Source organism: Centropristis striata, chromosome 19, assembly GCF_030273125.1.
Source record: "Centropristis striata isolate RG_2023a ecotype Rhode Island chromosome 19, C.striata_1.0, whole genome shotgun sequence".
Taxonomy (NCBI): domain Eukaryota; kingdom Metazoa; phylum Chordata; class Actinopteri; order Perciformes; family Serranidae; genus Centropristis; species Centropristis striata.
In genome coordinates this window covers 10,740,612-10,765,040 of record NC_081535.1, presented here as the reverse complement: position 1 = coordinate 10,765,040, position 24,429 = coordinate 10,740,612, and the positions used below count along the sequence as shown (strand labels likewise).

Below are 24,429 nucleotides of genomic sequence, written 5' to 3'. Positions count from 1 at the left end.
TATGGGAGTAGAGGAAATTTGCCATGTAATGACCACAGCCCTCGCCATTTCACCTGTCTTTCCTCGTCTGCCTCCATAGAGACTTCAGTAGATTTATGTAGTGTAGCATCTACGCAGAGAAGGCCAAACAAACCATTTAAATGTTGAAAGATTTTTATCGCCTCCTCACCAACAATAGTATGTGTGTTAGTCAGTCTGTCATGAACCTCTCAGGTAAACCTGGAGGAAATTTCTTCACATTTGGCACAAACGTTTACTTGGACTCAAGGATGACCTGAAGGATTTTGTTCATCAAAGGTCGCTGTGACTGGAGAAATCACTGTTTTTAACCCATAACTCCTACATTCCTAAATTCCTACACTATGTACTACTAATAATAATGATAAAATGATGAAGTGGTGACATTTTATACCCAAAAGGAAACGGTCAACTCCACTGTGACATAATGACATTCTGCAAAAACACTTTTCTGGCCATTATTCAGGATCAAAAGCAGTTATTGTGACCATTTTTACATTTGGTTGGGTTTGGTTGGGTCCTGAATTAATGATCCATTCTCATGAAACAGGAACAGCTGGAGGAAATTTCTTCAAATATGGCACAAACATCCACTTGGACTCAAGGATGACCTGAATGATTTTGGGTGGTCCATGGCCAAGCTCACTATGACCTCACGTCCCTCCCATTCTCAAAGGTGACATCTCAGGAATACCTTAAGGGAATTTATGCTAATTTTGCACAAACGTCTTTTTTGACCCAAGGATGAATGGATTAGATTCAAGTCATCAAAGGTCAAAGTCATTGTGACCTGACAAAACAGTTTTTGGCGATTACTCAAGTATTCATACTAATGAATAGAGCTAATATTAGGATAAAATGATAAAGTGGGGACATTTTATACCCAAAAGGTCAATGGTCAACTTCACTGTGACATAATGACATTCTGCAAAAACACTTTTCTGACCATTATTCAGGAACAAAATCAGTTATTGTGACCACTTCAGACCTGTCAGTTCGGGGATCCGAAACGGCGAGCCCGATTCCTAGCATCTAGGCCACGGATTGCTTCTCTGTGCTCTCAAGTTGACAGTGTGTGTGAATCATCCACTTTTTTGGAAATTGTAGCTTCTTTGCAGCAACATCTATATTTGAATGATCATTTCCTGTCATGGCTGCATATGAATCAGGACGGACTTGGATGTAAACCGTAATCTCGCTGGTTGGCAGAGGCATTTAAGCACCAGGCAGTAATTGTAGTTATTTTATTTCTCTTTTCATCTTTTTCTGTATCTGGACTTACTTCACTTCTCTTGTCGCTTTGTTGACCTTCTTTAAGTCAATCTATCTCTTAGTGTGCAAATATGTAATGGGCATTTTGATAGTCTGGAAGTAAATACATATTCTGACACTGGACACTGACATTATTCTAAATTAGAGGCTACATTGTTTGCTTTTTTGGCCATGCCTCTCTGCATTCATTCTGCATTAGCAATGCAGGATTTTAAAACAAATACCTCTGGGGGTGTACTGGTGAAACACTGACTAATAGAGGAGCCAGATATGGTGAATACAGGCTGGAAAGTGGCAACAACCATGACTGAATGAATGGCACAGCCAATGAGATGCAGATTCTCTTGAGGCCTCCAGCTGCGGGCGTCAAAGTGTGACCTTGACTGTGTTAAAGTTGTACTACATATTATTGCTGAAAAGGATTGCTCAAATTTGTGCATGTTGTACAACTCCTGAACACGATGTGGGCAGTGTCACAGTGTCCATGTCTTCCTACAGTCACATGCGTTCGACACACACAATCACAATCAAAGATCCACTACACTGGAGTGCACAGCGTGGGAGTGGATTTATGAACAAGAACGATGGGCAATATGACAACACAACGATGAGTGTTAATAAATCATTCTAGTTACATGGTAATGTAATAGGCCCTCTGGCAATCATGGAAATGAAGTGGCATTGGGGAGTAGTTCTCTGCAGAACTCTTATTTTTATTTATGTTGAGTGGTGGTGTTTTTTTCTATGAGCTTTTGTTGCACACAGATATTTGTAGGTATTTTTTACTTACTATTTAGATGTAAATCTGTCTCTTTTTAGCTGATTTTACAGTTAAACCCTGCTCGGCAACAATATGAGGAGAGGTAAAATGGAAATTTTATTTTATTGCTGCTCAACAAATCTCCCCCAGATAAATAGAGGCTAAAATGATCAATAACACATTCATGCATTGTTGCATTTATCAGCAAATTAACTGCATAATGGACCTATTTAATTTGTTTCTTTGAAATCTCTGTTGCCACAGGCATTTTCTCAGCCGTCATCACCAAAAGAGGACCTGTAAAATGTAGAAAACTGTGACTGCGTGTTAAATTTAATGTACAGGAAGGTAATTATTTGAACCAAAGTACTGAAAATCTGCGTATTTGTCTTTGAAAACTGCAATAAATACATAAAATGATAAAATTTACTGATGATGAGCTACAACAAAAGAGTTGTGGCTGAAAAAAGCTTTTGTATTTGAGACTTGAGTGAATTATATTGAAATGTTTGCGCTCCGTTCACATTACAGAGTGCGGGTTCTGTTGTGCCCTTGCTGCACCACTCTGCCTTTAGAGATTTTTTGGCTGCCTCTTTGTCCACATTTCTCTTTACAACTCAACTTTTTATGAGGTCTCTATTTTTCTTCTATTCAAGTGAGGCTTTGTCAGCCTTCGTATCATTGTATTGTGGGTTATGTTATGCTGATGGGTCATGTTAGACTTTCTTTTTTAAATCTCACACTTGTTTCTTACACAGTAAATCAATATGACCGCAGCACTGATTTCCCCTCAGTAGAAGTGTGTTTTCTCCCTTTGTGTATCACTGAACAATTCAACAAACTTTAACAAATATGTATAACAAACTTGGACCTTTTAGCCTGTTTGGATTGCTGTCTTGTTAAAATCTTGTTTGTATTTTCCGTATTTTCACATGCATCATCTCTGCAAGGTGATTTTTATGCAGACTTTTACCAAGGTATCCAACCTTGAACGGATCCAGTTTTATTAGTGACATTGGCATGATTTGTGTCTGCAAATCTCCCTCTCTGCCCCTCTCTCACACACTCGGTGGTAGGTATGAATAAATATAAAACCAGTGGAGAAACCCGCATGCCTGTGCATGCACCACCACAAACCAAACAAACAAACTGCTCCCTGGTTCAGTTTATTAGATTGGTGTATCTGGACAGGGTTAATAAGAATGCTGGCCCGACTGTGACCCCTTGCTGACCTGAAGCCTTACTTGTGCTCCCCAGCCTCATTAATCTGTCAAGTAAACAGAACCCTCTCCTCCTCACCCACTGAACGAGAGGCAGAGGAAGAGGCATACAGTTCCTTATTTTGCCGTCACTTACATTCCTCTCCATCTGGTGTTAAACACAACAGTTGAGCAAACAACTCTCTAAGGTGTTAGTCAATGGATGTGTCTCCACTTCTCACCTACACACACACACACACACACACACACACACACGCACACGCACATATGCACACACAAGGAATGGATTTTGAATGATAATTCACAAACAAACTAAATATGTCCAAGCCAGATTGTGTTTACCCTTTTATAATAATAAAAACATATTTTTAAAGACAGATGGGGAGAACAGGTGAGGCACACAATATTTTTAATGATCCTCTAAAGACGTGGCATAGAAAAGAATGTATTATTCAATGTACTGTCCTTCTGTGTGTTTATGGATATTTAAGTGTGTTTGGATGCATGTGAATGTGTGTGGGTGTAACGATACGGCCTTAGCCCTCAGCTATATTGATATTTATATAAATAGGTATTTTATTTATTTATTTATTTATTATTGTTTTAATACATTTTTCCTTTCTCCTTTCCCCTCTCCGTTTCTCTACTCATCATATTTTTGATATATTAATTTTTATGTATGTAGTATGTATTCTTTTAAACTTCTTTTATTTAGTCCCCCCCCCCATTTCTTTGCTCATCATCTTTTATATACATGTTTTTTTACATATGTTGTATGCATGTTATATGGTATCTTAAAAAGCAAAAAAAAAATTATATATATATATATATAAGCTAAACTTTAGTTGATTAATCATGCAAATGATTTACATTTTTACATTTTTGACATTTATTTATTAATGGAATATTCAGGTAGTTAGATTTTTTTTCTTTTTTCTTTCTTTTTTAATCTTAAAATGCAAAAATATTTTTAAAAGAAAAGCTAAACTTTTGTTGATTAATCTATTCAAGTAGTTACAGATTTATTATTCTTTTAACTTATTTTATTTACTTTTTCCTTTCTCCTTTCCCCCCTCCGTTTCTTTGCTCATCATCTTTTTTTAATGTATTATTATGATTATTTGTTTTGCGTAGGTTGTATGCTTTTTATATAATACCTTAAAATGCAAAAATATTTAAAAAGCTAAACTTGAGAAGATAAATCATGCAAATAATTCACATTTTTTGACATTTATTAATCAATAGACTATTCAGGTAGTTACAGATTTATTATTCTTTTAACTTTTTTTTCCCTTTCCTTTCCCCTGCTGTTTCTTTGCTCTTCATCTTTTTATGTTTATGTGTGTGTGTGTATATATATATATATATATATATATATATATTACGTATGTTTTATGCATGTTATATAATATCTAAAAATGCAAAAATATAAAAAGGCTAAACTTGAGGAGATAAATCATGCAAAAAAATTCACATTTGTTTACGTTTATCGATCGTCTACTCGCGTAGGTGCAGATTAATTTTCGGTGCGGCTCCACGCTTTCAGCAGGATGTGGAAATTGCCCGTGAACGTCTAAGTGCTTGAAATCCTTTGACATCTTCTTGCACCACCTCAAATATGAAATACACCTCAAAAAGAGCTCTAAAGCATTAACAGGAGCCAAGGATTCAGCGGATGATTTATTAGAAGATGAAGTGGATCAGAGGGTGTGAGCTGAGGGTCCCAAGGCCAATAGGCCTGCCTTATCAAACACCGCCAGGCTCCATGGCCAATCTCCAACTGTGGGCAACTCTCCACCAGCGCTGGCTCCGGCTGCTGATAAAGTCAGATAGAGGAACTCAAGCTTTGTTAGGAGGAGAGGAGAGCTTGAGTTCATTTTGCTTAAAAAATATAAGTATGACTCCTAAATGTCAATGAAACATTAAAAAGATCATATTAAAGTGTATGAATCTCAACAATCATGCTTTTCAATTTACTTCGCAACATGGAAAGCCTGTTTTCTGATCGTGGCCCCTGAACAAAATAGAAGAAAACACACAACAGGCTGACATAATAGATAACCAAAGAAGTTAACCTCCTGTTGGTTTGCAGCTGAAACCTTTGGCTGCATTACCTGGATTAACTACAGAGCCAAGGCCAGTCCCAGAGGGCTCAATCAGCCATGTTTTACTTCACAGGCAGATACCAGTTCACTGATATCATGCAGGTCAAGGATACGATAGAATCCACAGTAAATATTGAATTCATGTCTTGGGATGGCAAGAGGGGGGATGGAGTAGAAGGCAGTGCGTATCTCTTCATAGGAAGATGTGGTATAAATCACCCACCCCAAGATTAAATGAATTATATTTTATTAGTGGCATTGCATCTGTGCTGATTTCCATTAATGACGACAGGTCCGAGGGAATACACAACACGCATGTTTTTTTTATCTTGATCTTATTAGACTAAAGGGGCTGTTTCCTTTGATGGAGGCTTTATGATTGCATAAAGCATGAGAATGCCCAGCAACACATAGGACTCACATGCCACTCATGCAAATTAAATTACGCTCAATCAATATTGCGGATCCATCTAACGATCACATAGCTGCCTGCCTTGGACCGCTGTAGAAATCTTTTTTAATATAAGGGAGACAGTGAGAAGAGAACGTTCCAATGATGCATTAGTGGCCCCTCCGGGTAAACACAGGAAAATAAGATGTCTGGATGATTGCTTAAAAGGATTACGAAACGCATTCAAATATTTTTCGTAGCAAATTGTATGGTACCTTTTACCCGTGATAAAACAATTGAAGAAAACAGCAGTTCACAAACATACAAATTAGACCACCTGGGAGGGTAATCGCTCCGTCTCCTCTATCCATCATCTACGACTTTGTGTTTTCAAAAACACCATTCTCACATTCAAGGACGAGCCGGAAAATACATGCACAAACACACATCTTATCTCTGCATACTCTGTGTGTGTGTGTGTGTGTGTGTGTGTGTGTGTGTGCGGGAGAAAGAAAAACATGCAGTCTAACTCTCTCCTTTTTGTGTTTGGTAGAGTTTTTTGAACCAGTGTTAATTAAACAGATTACACCACAGAACTAATCAAAACTGCCATGCTCTTCAAGGCCCAAACGAATGGTAGTCTATGTTTTAATTTCCCACTTAATCAAATACACATAAATGGGCGCGCATGTGTGCTCACACACACAGATTCCCTCAGCGGGCAGGTCATTAACATCCGTGCTTCTCGCTGATGCATGGAGAGCTCCTCCATTGGAATCAGATTGCACTGAAGGGACCTTTGATTTAACTCAGGTTGTAAATGCAGTCCCACTGGTCCTGCCCGGTCTGCCCATTGATTGTATGTGTTCATTCGCCATGTGAGTTAAGCCCGGTGCAATCAGAAAGAACAGCACGAGGCCCTCTGACCTCTCCTCGTGAACTGAAGAGTACAGAATATCGAGCTCCTTTCTCATTCAATCTCCACTCATCATTGTTCTGTCAATTATTCGGGCCTCTAACGACTCTCCGGCATGGAGTAAAGCTGCCTTATAGACACATACTCACTAACCCAAACAATGTACATTTGCATGTGCTCACAGTTCACCGGGTGTAGTCAAATGTCAACACTGAATGAACGAACCATTCTTTATTCAAATCAGCCCGTGTGCATGTATTTTTTGCCTAAACTGCTTTGCGAGCTAATTTTACATATTCTCACATTACATGCACAGCTAACGTATGGACTATAATCACCATATCCAATGCAGGATGACGCTATTGCTCATAATAAAAAAAATATGCATATGTGAATGACAAATTTCTACAATTTTTCCACAAGAGAAGCCACATGATAAATGTCTTGCATTTCACATGAAGGGTGGAGAAAGTGAGAGGACCTGTCAGGGAGACGGGGCGAAGAAGTGATGAGAGCACGAGAAGATTGCACCTCATTCAAGGCCTCAGGTTATTATTACCATATCGTGAGAACAATCTATCAAATTGGGTTAAAATGTACATGCTGTTTCAGAGCCACTTAGACATGCATAATGGGATCATGGATACGGCACGGCTTCCATATGAAGCACAGAGTGGGCTCTTCACCCTCCTGGGGCCCCAGGTAACCTATCTGTAATTGAACACAGCTTGCTATACAGGGACCCCTTCATAGTATTAGTGAATTCATAATCATGTTCTGATTTGATAAAACGTTTTTTTTTCTTCTGCTGTTTCTCTTCTGGCTGGGCAGTATGGTTGGAATATTCTCTAATATTTACATACATTGCAATATAACAAATGTTAAAACAAAGAGGTGAATTTCATTCCTGCAGCTGAGACGTGAGCAGCATTGTTCACATACCTGCTTGCATTCTTTGTGTGAAAATGAAGGACTAAAACTACAACTATGAATATAATGACTACCTCAGTCACAAATGAAAAATCTTTATATCTTCACCATGTTAGTTTAGTGTTTCCGACCACGCGGCAACCTCCGGGTCTGAGCAGTGAGGCAAACCAGGAAGTGCCTTACGCTGCATTCTACCGAAAATTCCAGCAGGGGGGAGCTGACGGCAGCTGCAGAAGCATTTTGGTCCATCCATTTAAATACAAAATGAGAAAACATTTCCATGAGTCTCAATCGCTATATATATATTTTAAAAGGACGTTTATTGGTTTCATCCGGACCAACTTTGACCCTTTCACTGTATTTTCACTTAATGACAGTTTATTTGAACGTTTTGTTCATTAAAAATGTCTTGTTCAGCGTTTGGTTGGACTAACAGACACTCCAAGGAGTCGCTGTTCATTTTTCGACTTTTCGACTTTTTCGACTTCTCAGTCAGGTTGAGGTGTAGAGAGGCGTGTAGTCAGTGATCAGATCCCTCTCGCTCCTCCACAGTCCAAATATGGTCTGCTCCCCGTATCAGAAACAAGATGGCGACACAAGATGGCGACACAAGATGGCGACAAGTGAAACGCTGAACTCGATGCCTCAAATGGGCAGTCCACAAACAAATGGGTGACGTCACGGTGACTACCTCTATAATTTATACAGTATATGTTTCTGACATGTTCAACAGCCTGTTGGGAGCAGTTAATGTTGCTAACATTGTTCCTATTGTGCAAGTAAACTTTGTGACAAAAAATGCTTAAAGAACCTGAAAATCAGCCCGATTCTAAAATGAGTTGTGCAGCAATTATCGGGTGAGAAACAGGCTCAAATCACATAGTGTATGCCCAGCTTTAAAGTATGTCTTTCTTTCAGTACTCTCCATTTCTCTCTCCGTCTCCCACTCACTGAGGAGGATTAGGTGTGAGCAGCTGTCTTCCAAGTCACTGTGGCTTGCTATATTGTCCATGTGGAAACAGTAGACTTTTGCTACAAACAGGCTGTGATAACGAAAAAGGATAAAAAAAAGAGTGATAATTTGTCAGAAATCGGGAGCAATGCGGAAGAATTGTGAACCCTGGAGGAAAGCTGGAGAGGGTAATAAAAAACCACAAGTCTCTTGGGAAAATTGGAGGGTTGGCAAGTATGGTGATTGGGCCACTGATGGAAGCCCTTCCATTTACAGTTTTACGAACTGGATGTCTGCAGAGACATTCAGAGGAAAATTCACAAGCTGTGATGGCAGAGAGTGCAGGCGGAGATGACTTGCCCTTTTTTTCTGGTCTCTGTTCGGGTTAAGGGTTACTATGGGTGAACAAACAAAGAAAATATTGATGCCCACAGCCAATGAGCCTCCAAGAAATGTAAAATTGATATTCAGAAACACATCTGCAAGCGCCTCTTATTGCCTTATGTACCGCAGAAGACAAACAAAACAGAGATCTTTGATTTTGGAGCGCTTTCACAACCCAAAGTTTAGTCCGTTTCAATCAAACTCTGGTGCAGTTAAATCCTTGTTTCGGTCCGTTTGTTCGCTTTTCAACTCTCCAATCGTACTTTGGTGGGCCGGTCCAACCCAATTACAGGAACTGAACCAAAACCCAGTGGACTGTGGGCTACCTGTGCAGGCATTTAGTGAGATGTACACAGAGGAACAGATGCAGCCTGACTGGGAGAGGACGGACATGGACTTCTACTGAAGTCTGATGTTTGATTGACATCTGGGCCAAAGAACAAATACAGGAGATGCTGAATAAAGTCCACAAAAACAATGGTATTCATATAATCATTCGAGATCAACTGGAGGAGAAAGGATTTGTTTGCATGATAGATCAGTTCAGAGTCAAGGTAAAAAGGCTGCGACAGTAATATTTCATGGTGTGTTCGAGTTTACATTTTCCAACGGCAACTTTCCAACCAATATGAATTAATACTCCAAGTATATTACTTAGCCTTCAAATTTTTCTGTTATTTGGTCCGCTTACTTTTCTGCACTGTGAAAGCAAACCAGACAAAATACAAAACTAACCAAAAGTATCAATCTCTCTGATTCAGACTAACCAAATGGACTTGGGTTGGAAAGCGCCCTAACATGACAATAAACACAAAGCAGAACAGAGGCCGATTGGAATGCAGGCATTTCATAAAGAAATATGAAACACTAGACAATATACCAGAGATAACCAGAGTTTATAAAATCAATCTGCTGTCCGTTTAAAAGTCCATTGGAATTTCTTCAATTGATCTTGAGATTTTAAACCAACCTTCAGTATTATTAACTTTAGTGGAAAAGTCAAAGGTTCACCAAGATAATAAAATAAAGGGAACATGAATGTCTGTAGCAATAAAATTTCATGGCATTCATAAGCGATCATGTTGACTCACGATGATCTTTACATCTCTGCAGGTAATGTCACATGAAAATGAAACTGGATATACGGTGCACTGGGAGGGAATATTGCATGGAGATATAACAATGCTTCGCAGAGGCAATCTTATCTAAGAAGAATCTTCATGGACTATTTATATGGGATTTGTGGCTTTCTTCTCTCCCTGGCTCACTGCAGAGTATGCTAATCACTTCAGTCTAAAACAAGCTTGGGGTTTTCCATTCCCCTCATTGATGCTTGCTTCCTCTGTTTCACAGAAAGACCCTCAGAGGCTCATGTCACCTCCCTCAGCAGATGGCTGGGGCAAACGCAGAATGACAAGCCTCCGTGTCACTGATGCTTAAAACATGATTTCACCAACTGTTGGGGAACAATTTGAATCTTTAACCTATTTTCACACCGGGGCTTTCGCACTGGAGCAGACTTTCCTCATCAAAGGCGCAACTTTTCATGCAACTTCCCTGCAAGATTTGTTTTTTCCCCCCCTAACCCTATAATACATGTCACTGCAGCTGCAATAAGAGGAAACATGATGAAACACGTGCTGTAAAGCACACATTGTTGGCTCAAATATAATTCCATTTATCTTGGCGTTGTCACTCAGACATAAGACTATGGTGTTGCTTTTAGATAGCAGCCCAGAGAACTTTGGTTTACAGGCTTGCATCATTGTGTAGGTGTTGTAAGGCTGTCTTGTCAGTCTTTTAGAGTAAGCCTTACTCCCACTCGCTCGCAGCGGGAGTCCTCTCTAGCAACAGCAGACAAATTGAATGTGGTGGCATGTTTCATGATCCCGTTGACTTTGAAGGTGAAAATATGCTGGAGGGCTCTGTTTGTTCACTTGTTTGTTTATTTAGTTGTGTGTCAGACGCCGTGTGTGCGCACACAGACGGGACTCAGCTAATGTTTACAGTTAGAAAACACATTTGAGTATGAGATACTTCAGAGTATATGGCCTGCTTCAGACGTGCACTTCATTACATACAGTCAATGTGCTGTCAACACATCAGTAAAGTCCTGTTGCGTATTGGTCTAAATAATGAATTGCAGTTAATAAAGCTAGATCTAATCATCTTTGATAAGTGTAGGCATTTAAAATGATTCCATGAATGGGCCTCAATGATTAGAACATTTTTTCTGTGTTTTCTCAAAACTAATTGCTTTTTCATCATCATTAATATTTCCGGCACAAAGATAAAATAAAAGTGATAAATAGTCTGTTATAAATGTGTCACTTGAAAAAAAAAAAGATAAATTCTCGGCAGAAAAAATAATAAATCATTATAAAAATTCCAAAAGCACAAAAAAATCCAATCAACATTATGAAACAAGCTTCAATAAAAACTCATTTTAAATGAAAAACTGCTTCAAAAAACTCCAAATTACCCATTCAAAGAAAAGATTTTTCTAAGTACTTGTGTAACCCAACTGTAACCCCTGTAAAAAATAAAGAATAAAATGAAAGAAAGAAGTAAAGACATAAAGACGTAAGTGTGGCTATTTTTCACCTCTTTTTTCGTAAAAAATAAAATGTTCTTGTTCTTTCCATTAAGCACACTAACAATAGGATGGAACAGGCAGTCGAACATCTTTATAAAACAGCTCTTCTTCACCATTGTGTCATGACCTACTACTCAGTAAGATGCATGTTTCTTTCTGTAGGGATACAGTAACTATCTCTGCCTCGTTGAGTTCTCCTTCAGATAAGACGCTGAAAGCGAACACAATACAATCCACATGTGCATGACCTCCGTTTCCCTCTTACATCATGCCATAACCAGCGAGTCGTCCATCTTAGAATCTGTAACTGGGTATGCTAGCTAAAAATAACCATCAGATTTAGCCAGCCCTAAATTAACAGCAGATAAATATCAGCCACTGGCATCAGCATTTGTCACCGTATTTGCAGATAGCCTACTACCAGCTGATAATTTGGTGCATCTCTGTTTTTATCCTATTTTATTGTACCAGTCTCCCTCCTTTAATTTGCATTCATTATCCTTATCTGAACTTGACACAAGAGATGTGAGACACCCTGGACAGGTCGCCGGACTACTTCAGGGCTGACAGATAGAGACAGAGAACCATTCACACTCTCGCTCACACCTACGGAGAATTTAGAGTCACCAATTTAACCTAAGCTGCATTTTTTTCCACTGTGGGAGGAGAGAACTCACGCTGACACGGGGAAAACATGCAAACTCCACACAGAAGAGCCCCAAGCCATATTCAAATCTGTGACCCTGTTGCTGTGAGGCGACCTCACTTAATTTTAAACTTTCAAATCCAGAACGTGAGCAAGAAAGATACTAGTTAGGGATGGGTGTTTGGAAGAAACCTCCCAACTCGATTATCTGTAACGTTAATGATCAATTAATGGATTAATCGCTATGTTTTATGCATACTCCAGTATGTTTAGAAACATGCATACATGGGCAAAATAAAAGATATATGTATAAAGTACTATGCAAAAGCCTATTTTGATAATGGACGCTTTTATTTTGAAAGGACGAAAAGAGACTTGATCCTGACGATCGTAAAACGGAGTTCAATGTTTTATGTTTTAGCCCCCGAAGAGGCATGAGGATAGTTTTCACAGTAATCGTGCATATTTAAGTGTGTTTTGTGTTTAAATAAGTTTTGGACAAAAAAAAAAAATCTAGTAATTCATGCTAGCAAGTAGGGATGGGAATAATTAATCGATGATCGATTAATGATTGTAATGCAGGAAGGAAGGAAAATGCAGGAAGATTTCTGTAGAAGATCATAATTAACAGTTTTTCAGATCGCTCTTACAAAGCTATTTCTTCATTTGTCTTCACCAAAAAACATATGTTCAGGAATAACTCGGGACGCTCAAAGTGAAGTCGGATCAATGATGGTTTTGCCAAAAAAGCTTTTTGTTCGAGGCCAGAAATTCCAGTCTGTCCACGTCTGGCTGCTGTCACTGTTCCGGAGCATTCGACAGTTACAGATACATGCACACACACATGTGCGGGTAAGCGCGCACACTTCTCCAGATACACATGCTTCACACACACACACACACACACACACACACAGGTAACTTTATGTGATTTTAGTTACACACACACACACACACACACACACACACACACACACACACAAACACACACACACAAATACGTGTGTAAGCGCGCACCCTCCTCCAGATACACGTTTCACACACGCACACACACACACACACACACACACACACACACACACACACGTTTTGAGGTTAAAGGTCATAGGTTGCTGTATAAATAAATACTTGAAAAGGAATACTTGTTGTAGGTGTGCTCCTTGTATATAATATAGCATCATAACATTACTCGTATTAATTGTTTGAAATCTCTGAAGAATCTCATCATAGTAGCCTCCATGGCCCTTTCAGAATTTCCCCAGAAGAAATTTTCTAGTTTTTTTTGCAACGCTTTCAAAACATAGAATACAGATATCTGCTGCCTATGTGATAAATGATTAAATTGATGAAAAATGTAGGGAATTCACTACAACATTAAGAAGCATGAGGCACTCGCAACGGTAATTGATTAAGTTGTCATATTAGAGCTGCAGCATTTAGTCACTTAATCGATTCTTGACAGAAAAGTAATTGGTTACAATTTTGATAATTGATCAACCATGTCTTTTTTTAAGATAAAAATTAACAAACACCCCTGAGTTTCAGCTTGTATTTATCATATAGGAAAGTAATTCCTTTGGGTATTGGACTGATTTTCTGACATTTCATAAGCAAAATGCTTTAATGATTAATTAAGGAAATAATCAGCAGATAAATCAGTAATGCAGATAAACACACTTGATTAAATAAATAAAAGCCATCTCTTATGCAGCCTGTGAGAGAATGCACAACACTTGTCTCCCTTCATATCATTATTTTTCTACTTGTAGTCGCTCTTCAGCGGTGCCTCTGCTCCCTTTTGTGTACCAGATGCCAAATATTGCACGAGCATGGCTGCTCTATCCATAATGGTGCTGTCATGTTCAAACAGAGCCAAAGCCCCAAAGATTTTAGCTTCCGTGTCTGAAACAGGGCTCAAGTTTGTCAAACGCTTTACTGCTCTTGAAGTCGGGCACGTCTCTGTGTGCGTGTGTTAATTTGAGAGTCGGCAGATTGAGAAATGTCCGCCATTAGATTGGGTTTATTTTAATTAGCTGGTAGATGCCACGCCTCACCTCCTGCAATTACAAATCGAACTCCCTCTCGCAGTTTGGACAAGCTCCTGATTGACATGCTGAGTATTGGGCCACAGAACTGCGACTTCGGTAACAAAACCTTCATTTGTTTCTTTTCTCAACTCTTCCCCTCAATCAAACAGGAACTCCAAATTGTGTTAGCTTTCATTAAAAAGAAATAAAGGAGCCAGAGGCAGCTCGAGTACCTGACATGCATGGGTGATGATTCTTTTTGATTTTGCAGTGTGATGTGATCCTATAGGAACATCACTGTCGACCCCATTTAAGCAGAGGACCCACCCACTCACATCAACATGTGCAGACACAAAGGTATTGTGTACATGACTCCCAAGTGTGTATGCATTCCCGTGCTTAATTATCCAAACAGCTGATGGGCTTTTTGAGTTCAGCAGTACTTGCAGCAAAACGAATATGAATTAGCTTGACATTAGGGAGAAGCTGTCTCATTCTAAGGTAACGGCGAGGACACAGAAACAGCAGACTGGCTGGTGAAGGACAACTCTTAGCATTTAAGTGTCCTAATACGTCTTCATAAGAGAGCGGGCAGTATTGTCTGATGAACATTGGGCCACCTTGATCTTGCATCAGTCAGCTTTATTACAGCCTGGAGACTTGCACAGTCATGTACGTTTCAGCCTATTTGTTGCTAAATCTGCTTTGTTAAGAGCTGCACAGAAACTAGATTGGGGTCTTGTCTTCAGTTTATTGTTCACAAGAGATTCTTGAGAGAGACTTCGATGAGTCATGAGAGTTTAGTGCACAAAATATGCGGCCATCATGGATGAATTACTGAATGGGCCTACTCGGCACAGACCCAGGGGCCCAAAGTGTCGGTGGTCCCCCTGGTCTTCACCTGCAAAATGTCACTTGAAGAGAGACACAAACAGACTATGAAGAAATGTAAAGTGACCACAAAGAGACACTAAATGATTGCAAAAGTACTACAGAGAGATGCAAGTGACGAGAAATGCATACTTAATGACAAAAAAAGACACAAAATGACCACTCAGAGACACAAAAAAGACACAAGATGACCACTGGAGGACCTAAATACAGACAAAAACAGTGGCAAAATAAAACAAAGAGACACAAAATGGCCCAAAAAGACACACAAATACGATAGAGACTCAAAAAAAGACATAAAAAGACCAAAGAAATACAGACTAAGAGACCCAATAAAGACACAAGGAAACACAAAAAAAGTGACCAAAATAAACATCAATGACACAAAATGACAACCAAGATCTCCCAAAAGAAAACACAAAAAACAACCACCAAGCAACACGAAAAAGACAAAATGACTATCGGAGACCCAACAAAGACAAAAAATGACTGCAAGGAGGAATAAAAAAGACAAAAAATGACTACAAAGACACACAGAATGACCAAAACAGATACAAAACAACAAAAAAGGACACACAAAATGACTAAAAAAGACCACACCAAGACCAAAGGGATCGCAAAAAGACAAAAATGACTACAAGGAGAAACCAAACTGACTACAAAGAAACACAAAACCATGAAAAGATGCATCATGACTACAGAGAGATGAGGAGAAACCACCGTATCTGTGTGTCTTGCTCCTGTGTAGGAGGGGTGGTGGAACCTTTTACATGTCTGTGCCCAGGGGCCCATTGTCTCATAATCCGCCCATGCATGCCTTCATTTGGATACACTTGAGTAATTTTGTAGATCCGTTCTTAAAAAAAAACCCAGTTTTTATGTAAGCAACAAAAGCATGTGTAAGTGTAAGATGTGTTGATGAGACAATTGTCAGCACAGTTTGGATCAGGTCCGACTCGCTGTAGGATTTCCTTATCTCACACACTACCCACTCTGCACACAGATGCCCTCAGACACAAAGTGCTGACCGCAGCAGTGTGTGACACAGATCAGCATTTAAAAAACTGCTGGATTGGTTTCTTAAATGCTTCTTTAAGCACACTGAAGCGTGATGCCTACAAAATCCAAAACATTTTAAGACCTTAGGATGAGTGTAGATTTACATGCAGGTTTCACTGTTATATAGACAACCTATTTACAGCAGGCTATTGAAACCCAGACAGCTAAATATGTAATCCATTCCCAAGCAAGCTTCGATACATGCTGTAGCTGAATCAATTTGTCAAAATATTGAGTGTGGGTTCTGTGGTTTGCATAAAGAAACTGCAGCCCGGAGATAGAGCTGCAGCGAGACAGGGAGAGAAAACTATTCACACATGAACATTAACATGCTCCATCAACACAGCCATTTATATATCTTTTTCTTTCTTATGTTGGCTTGCTCATGTTAGTTTAATTTAAGGATTTGAAGACTATAGTTACATCAGAAACAGCAGTCTGTTTGCTGCAGTTCCTGTTATTTTCTTCTTATGGATGAGATAAAAATGAATGTGAATAAAAAGGATATCACAGGGAGCAGTTGTATGGAGTTGGTTATGGCTTTTAGGCTGCTGTCCAGCATTAATTAATGGTTCACTTAATGTAAGAGGGATAATTCCACCTACTCTGCCACATTTCCACATCACAGTATCTACTCAACTTGCTTCTTTTTTGGGTTTTTCTTTTGGCAAAAATTGTGGATAGTACCTGGTACTTTTTGTTGGTTCAGTCTTGGTTGAGCTTTCAAGCAAACAGAGCTGATGCTAGAGGGATGAGTTATAATACTGCAGACAGTAATTAACTGGCAGTAGCATGACCTGCAAACCAGTATTTTAGAAATGCATTGTATTACTATAAATACATTTGCAGTGTAATAATGTAGTCTTGTAAATTAACAACACATTGCTTTTTACAGTTTTTTTCAGTAAATTACTGAATATTTGCAGTACACTGTAAAACTTTTCAGTGTGAATTTATAGTAAATTCCTCCAATTCTATTGGCCATAGTAATTATGAATGAAGGTGAGGTGAACTATAAAGCACAGAATTTGCACCCAATGCAGGTGGATGGGTCAAACAAACCCTTGACTTTTACCCAGGAGAACAGGGTGCATGCCCCATGTGAAAACAAGTGTAATCAATGTGATTCAAACAGCACTGAACTTCCGTTTCTCACCTTTTGTGCATCATGTTTTTACGAAACTGTCACTTTCAGTCTTCCTTGTAGCTACTTAACTTCCATCATTTATGTACATTTACTGATTTAACTGTTTAAACATGATTTCTATAAAATGTTTTTCTATCAATCAATTCTATCAATTTCTATCATCAACAAATACTTTTATGTGTGCAATAATAAACTGTTAAATAACGTAAATGATAGCATAATAATTATAATAATATATATATATATATATATATATATATATATATATATAATTACAAGAAAACACTATTTTCATTTTTTTAATGCCTAACTAGGAAGTTTTTTGCCTTAAACATAGAAAAGTGGTTTTGCAGCCTAAATTCAACAAAACTGCAGCCTTTTTTTAAATTTACAACAGCAAACCTGACATTTACGTGATGACTTCACATATGACCAGGATTTTTTTTTTTTTTTTTTACTTTTTTAACAAACATCAGCGGTTTTGTAGCCTCAATTCAAAGCCTTTCTTTACACCCGCAAGCTGCATGTGTATGTATAATGATGTGTGCACTATTTTCCGCTCTGTACCGCGAAACGCACATATGGGTTGTTATGGGTGGTATTGACGGACAGTTTAGGTTGGAGATCTTGGTTGCCAATGCGAGGGTACAGCGAAGTGTTGAAGATTATTTCAAAGAAGTTTCACACAATGTCGCTACGGTGATTAGCTGAGAAAGCCGCAGCGAAAAAGGCAATAAAGTACCAACAGTGAGTCAAGTGGAGTGGAGTGTTGCTGTACCATGCAGTAGAAACCAACATTTGTGTTTCCCTGGACTTGGTTTGACCTCTTCTCCTCTTCTGTACTAACACTTCTGTCATTTTTTTCCCCTTTTCACACCTCAACTCTCAGTTGACTCCGTTTGTGCAGAGCTGCTAGAGTAACTGGACTACAGTACTCTTCTAAAGCAGGCACACCTCCGGGACATGGGCACATTTTGTTTGGTTTTTTAACCTCCCCAAAGTGGTCAAAGCATTACATTATACACCATTACACTGAGATATAACTGTCTCTCTAAGTCAGTGGGCTCTCACCTCTCCTAATTGGCTGCTGGCTGTGTAGTCATCATCCTGTTGGGTCTGTCACCTTGCAGTCACACTATTTTCTGTAATGTTGCTCTTTCTCCCACGCGCCAGGGGAGAGGCATGCCCCTCCTGGTGTTTTTCTTTCACGTTCTGGCAGTGATGCTGTTTTAATGGTTGGCAAAGTGAGCTTCAATTGACGTTAGGAGAAATTTAATGTTTTAGGGCACTTGTCTTTTAAACTCCTTGGCTTCCATCTTCACATATTTCCATTAGCCCCATTCATATTCTTGCTAATGAAGATCTTTTTGCACTTAACCTGACTGATGGGATATCTCCTACCCACAGGACAGCAGGAGAATAAAATGAGTATAGTCCTATTAACTGGTGAGTAGGAGAAAGTATGTCAAATTGGAAATCTTTGCAGATACCAGGGAGCCAACAGATTAAATTAATTTAGGAAATTACTTTCAAGGCTTTCAGACGTAATTCAGCAAATCTTGCTCCGTTGTAGCCTCCAAGCCAGCTTAAGATTTATTTTTTTCCTATTGTAGTCTGGAAGATATCTACAGAGAATCGACAGAGCCCTCCAGGTGAGGCTTGACCAATCAGAGAACTATAATAAACGATGTGACTTGGCACCTGGACTCCTAAACCTTGTTTTAGGCTTATAAGTGAAGCAGGATATTGCAGCTGCGAGGCCTATTTCTTTCCACAAAGTCATTCAAAAACTGATTGCCGTGCACAATGTAAGAATCCAGACAGCTCATTTTGTTCCAGTTTGGAAATCAAAAGCAAAGACTAATAGAAGTCCATCAAGCAGTGTGTTCATCCGCTGTATGGAGAAAAAAAGTAATAAAATAAATTTCGGAGCTGGCTTCACAAGGCCACCACATCTGGTCAGATGATGAAAAGGGAGCACTTTTTATTATTCCATGAAGCACGAGCATGCTTTTAATATTTCAGTATAATAAAAAGGAAAAGACCATGGCTGTTGCTCTCTCTGTAACTGTTTAATCTCATCAAAAAGATTTTCTAAATTAAAATTCACTGTTTTGATATTCTTCAAAAGACTATAAATACGGCTTTCTTCAAAAGATTCCATTTGATTTTTATGCTAAAGAAACTGAAAGTGCAGGGTCACAGAAGTTCTTGCATTCTCATTTCAATACTTCAAGGTAGTCTTTTGTCGCAGGCCATAATACCAGCTTTAACATGTGTGACCTTCATTTGAGCAGTCCTGTATAATTCAATGTCTCCGCTCCTCAGCGGGTCTGTGAAAGAGATGCATGTAAATGATAGATGACTCGTCATTCATCACTGTCGTCACCTTGGCACCCAGAAGGAAATAACAGCCCAGCCAGGGTGAGTCACTTCCTGTGTGCAGCTACTTTGTCTTTGCCGAAAACCGTTGAGCTGTTGAGTTGAATGTCAAATACTGTACAGTGACAGTACAGCCTCGTCTCGTGTGCACACACACAAAACATAGTTATTCACACTTTCATGTAATCAAATACATAAGCACACATACTTATTCTAATGTTTTCTCATGCTCTGAAGTGTCAAGTTTTACACGTAATCGCTTTATATACGTTTCGTCAAACTTGTATAACGTTATGCTTCCTCTGTTACATACTGGAGTCAAACTTAAAGGATTACACAATGGTTTGGTATATTTTATCCAGATATTAGATAAACTAAACACTGTAAACACTAGAGGTGGGGGAAATGTCGATACCGCCAAGTATCCATATTTTCGCCGTTTTTTTTCGAAGGCCGTAGTGGGCTCCCTTTTGGGAATATACTCGAGCTACTGGTATTACTAGAAGATCAAAGGATCTATAGGCATAATGTGCGTCAGGATCCTGTCGGGAAGTTGTCGAAATAACGCTGCAAAGTTGGGCTTTTTTATGTTTCATTCAAAAAAATTCAGAGCTGTGAAGCTTAAAGTTGAGGGAAGTTTGAGAAAATGTTGCAATTGTTGTCGTCCATACATGTTTGATATCAGTTAAGTTCAGTTTGACTGAATACTTTGTTGGTCAGTCTGTGGGTTTGACTCATTGTGAAGAATTAAAAGACTGAAGTGAGATGAATAGACTGAGAATTTTCTCTTATTTGACAAAACAATTCTTGATTGAATTTAATTTTGTGGACACAAAATGCAGTTAAACAGTTAAATCGCAATATATTGTATCGCAATACTCGCCATATCGCAAAATGCTTAAAATCGCAATAATATAGTACCATGACTCAAGTATTGGGATAAAAACATATCTTGGGGCCTCTGTTGATTCACACTTCTAGTAAACACTCACATTACTATCAATCATTTTTTAATGATACTGTACCACTTTTAGATGGATTTTATTCCATTCAAGTAGCCTTCTTTATTCATTTTAATTCCTGTGCATAACAGCTTACTTGAGATACTGAACATTTCTTTGTCTCAATTGTTTTTGTCCAAGTTGCATTAATGGACTATCGAGAAAAGATTCTTTTAAGTCATGTTGGTACATTCAAGGACTCGCCGTCGACCGAGTCAGCTATTGAACAACAGCCTCTTTAATGCATCAAACTCCATCTGTGGTGCCCTGGTGGCTCGCTGTATAGAGTGTGTACTTAAGCTTGGTGTTTACAACGGTAGCCTCAGTTTGATTTCCACCCTGAGCCACTCTGCTGCATGTTGTCCCCCGTCTCCCATCCCCCTTTCCTGTCCAACTGTACCATACAATCTTTATATAATAACAACTAATATGATCAGCTTATTTTTTGAGACTGGTCTTCTCTCAAATATGATCCAAGAGGTTGTTAGTTCAGGCAGTTTTGGACTGTCCTACCCCACCCTCTAGTGGCCGTTGTACTTATGAATGGCAGCGATGTGGAGTTTAAATAGCGGGAGTCGCACTCTGGGAGGATAGGAGGTGGGTGGTTGGGTGGATTGGTCGACAGACGTCGGACTTTCACCCAGGAGATCGGGGTTCCTGTCCCATGTGAAAACAAAAGTAAACAATGTGATTCAAACATCACTCAACTTTCGTGCAAAAAACCTTCAAGGTTAGGCATTATAAAAGACAATTTATACAATAAATTAATGCTCATAAATGCCAGAAGTTAAGGAGTTACAAGGGCGACCGAAAGTGACATAATTATTTAGAAACGTTATGCGCAAAAGGTGAGGCACGGAAGTTCCTTTATTCTTTCATTATCGGGGGGCTGGAGCCGATCCCAGCTGACATTGGGCGAGAGGCGGGTACACCCTGGACAGGTCTCCAGACTATCACAGGGCTGACACATAGAGACAGACAACTACGCTCTCATTCACACTTACGGACAATTTAGAATCACCAATTAAACCTAAGCTGCATGTTTTTGGACTGTGGGAGGAAACCGAAGTGTCCGGTGAGAACCCACTCTGACAAAGGGAGAACATGCAATTCCACACAGAAGAGTCACAGGCTGGAGTCCAACTGGCGACCCTCTTGCTGTGAGGGAAGAGTGCTAACCACTACACCACCGTGGAGCCCACGCATGGAACTTCAGTGATGTTTAAATCACATTGGACATGAACCCTGTTCTCCTTGGTGAAAGTCCACATATTTTTACGTATCTATATCACTTCCGGAAGTCCCGTTGTCCTTGTAACATACTTGGGACATTAATGTGCATTTATTGACTTTTTACACTTTTGTTATGCCTTACAAGGATGTTTTTACCTAGCTCAGTTGTTTTGTAGCCTAAATTTAATGGCACTTCACACTTTTGTTACAACTGCAAACTGCATGTGTACGTACAATGCCGTGTGCTCTATTTATAGAACACTCCACTCTGTGCAAGCAAAAGGCCCTTATGGGTCGTTTTGACAAACGCTCATATGTGTCGTTATTGGTGGTATTGACAAATGATCTATTCTGTTGTTTAGGTTGGAGATCTTGTTGTATTTTTTGTCTTTTGAATTTGATTTATGACAACATATGTCATTCATGTCACATCTTTATCTGCTTGGGCGTTCGAGGAACTTTGAATGCAGCACAGGCGTTTTGAACATCATATTAAGAACTCTGACAGAAACCTCTGGGATATATACTGTGATGGATGACCAGTCTCAAGCTGCTCTAAAGTCTCTGCTGCAGGTTGATTTTCATAGAGTACCGAAATGAAGTGAAATGAATGGTTGTGTAGAAGGGGGGAAATCAGTCTTATAGTCTGATGTATCGTTTTCTTGCTGGTGAGTTATTTAGTTGGTAGGTGACTTGAAAGACTGGTGTTAGAGACACCAGGCTCTGTGAACTTTCCTCTCCCCCTGACCCGCGGGAACTGCAACCTCTTTGTGTTCTGGGACCTTCGGATTTACAAGTACTGAATACAACACATGAAAGCAAACTCGCACAGTAATGTAAAACTATTCCCCAGCCTAAAATATGTAATTTCATTGATCATATGCTGTTGTTCTTTCTCCACAACTATCTGGCCAACCCTGGAAATTATTTCAGAACCAGTGCTCTTATTAATAAAGGGGGATTATTAGTTTTTGAGTAAATTGTTACATGGATTACTTCTTTTTCCACAGTAAGGATATATATTTAAACCTGTCATGACATTTTTGACATATCCACTCTCTTTTAGCTCTGAATTTGGTCTCCAACAACTTCTTGCCCCATTGACTTCACCAGTTTGTGTCTGTCTGCACTTTGTTGTGTGGACAGTGACTTTTTAGACTTCCATTGATAACAGCAACCTGCTGTAGACGAGAACAACTGTACGAAGGCGGTGAGAGACTAAACTAAAACAGCAATGTCAAGAGCAAGGCAGAAACTTGCACTTGGCATTTGATACAATATATAATTATCGATGATGACCGCTTTAAAAATGTCACAAATAAATACTGTAATTTTAAGAACTTCTTAACAAGCTATTTGCAAGTCTGACTGAAACAGGAGTACCAGCCTGTTCTCCTGTCAAAAACTTCAATATCTGCCGTGTGGACAGGCAGTAAAAGAACGAGCTGTGTCTCCATATTTCAAAGTCCGCTGTAATGCGTCCATTGCCATCTTGCTGACGTAGTAGTGACTGACAGCCAAGTGAAGTTGAAAAGGGCGGATTCCCTCATTAATTGAATTAAAGGATCGGTCACACAAACACACAAATTGCTAACAAAAGTAAGCAATTTTTTACTTAACTTATGTTGTTTACGTAAGTTACGTGAGTCACGTTTTTGAACGTATCTTACAGTTTTTAAGTAACTTGCGTCAGTCACGTGACCTTTGTAACTACTTCACTTCCGGCATACATTTATTTACAAACCTGGTCTCACAGGAATCCGTGAAATAGCCACGGATTCGCTTGACTCAAAATCCGTGGAATAGCCACGGAATCACTCAAATTTCCGTGAAACTGACACGGATTTTGCTACAATGCAAGTTAATGACAGTCATATCCCGTGGATATTGATTTGTTCCAAGTCACGTGACTTTCAATGTCCCGGCGGTCAGCACAAAAAACATGACGGACAATTCTCTCATTTTTAGTGAAAAAATCAATATTTTGACTTAGTTTCTGCATAAAAATGGATTTTGATCACATTTCTAGCAAGAAATATATGTTTTATTTTCTAAATATTCACTCAGTGAATGTACATAATCACTTTGTATGTTGGAATAACCACGGGATATGACTGGAATGTCATTAACTTGCATTGTAACGAAATCCGTGTCAATTTCACAGAAATTTGAGTGATTCCGTGGCTATTCCACAGATTTTGAGTTAAGCAAATCCGTGGCTATTTCACGGATTCCTGTGAGACCATGTTGTTATTTACTGTGTTAAGCATTTGCTTCATTTTTTTCACCCCAATAGGTAGACTAGGCGGTCTTGGCTTTAAAAAAAAAAGAGGCTTCCAATGGAAATTGAGTGTGTTTTCAGCCCTTTGTTGAACAAAGAGCGCCATCTCTTGGGTTCCGTAAATAAAGCAAATGCTTCACAAAGCTTCGTTGTCCCAAGACTACTGTTTAAACTGTCTTTTATAACGCCTGACCAGGAAGCCTGACCTAAACCCAGGT

At 39.2% G+C, this 24,429-nt stretch overlaps 1 protein-coding gene across 1 annotated transcript in view; it reads right to left on the bottom strand.

Annotated features, from left to right (window-relative positions):
* si:dkey-112m2.1 (transmembrane protein 132C) overlaps window positions 1-24,429 on the bottom strand; it is a 196,321-nt gene that overhangs the window by 65,494 nt on the left and 106,398 nt on the right. The gene's annotated exons all lie outside the window — the stretch shown is intronic.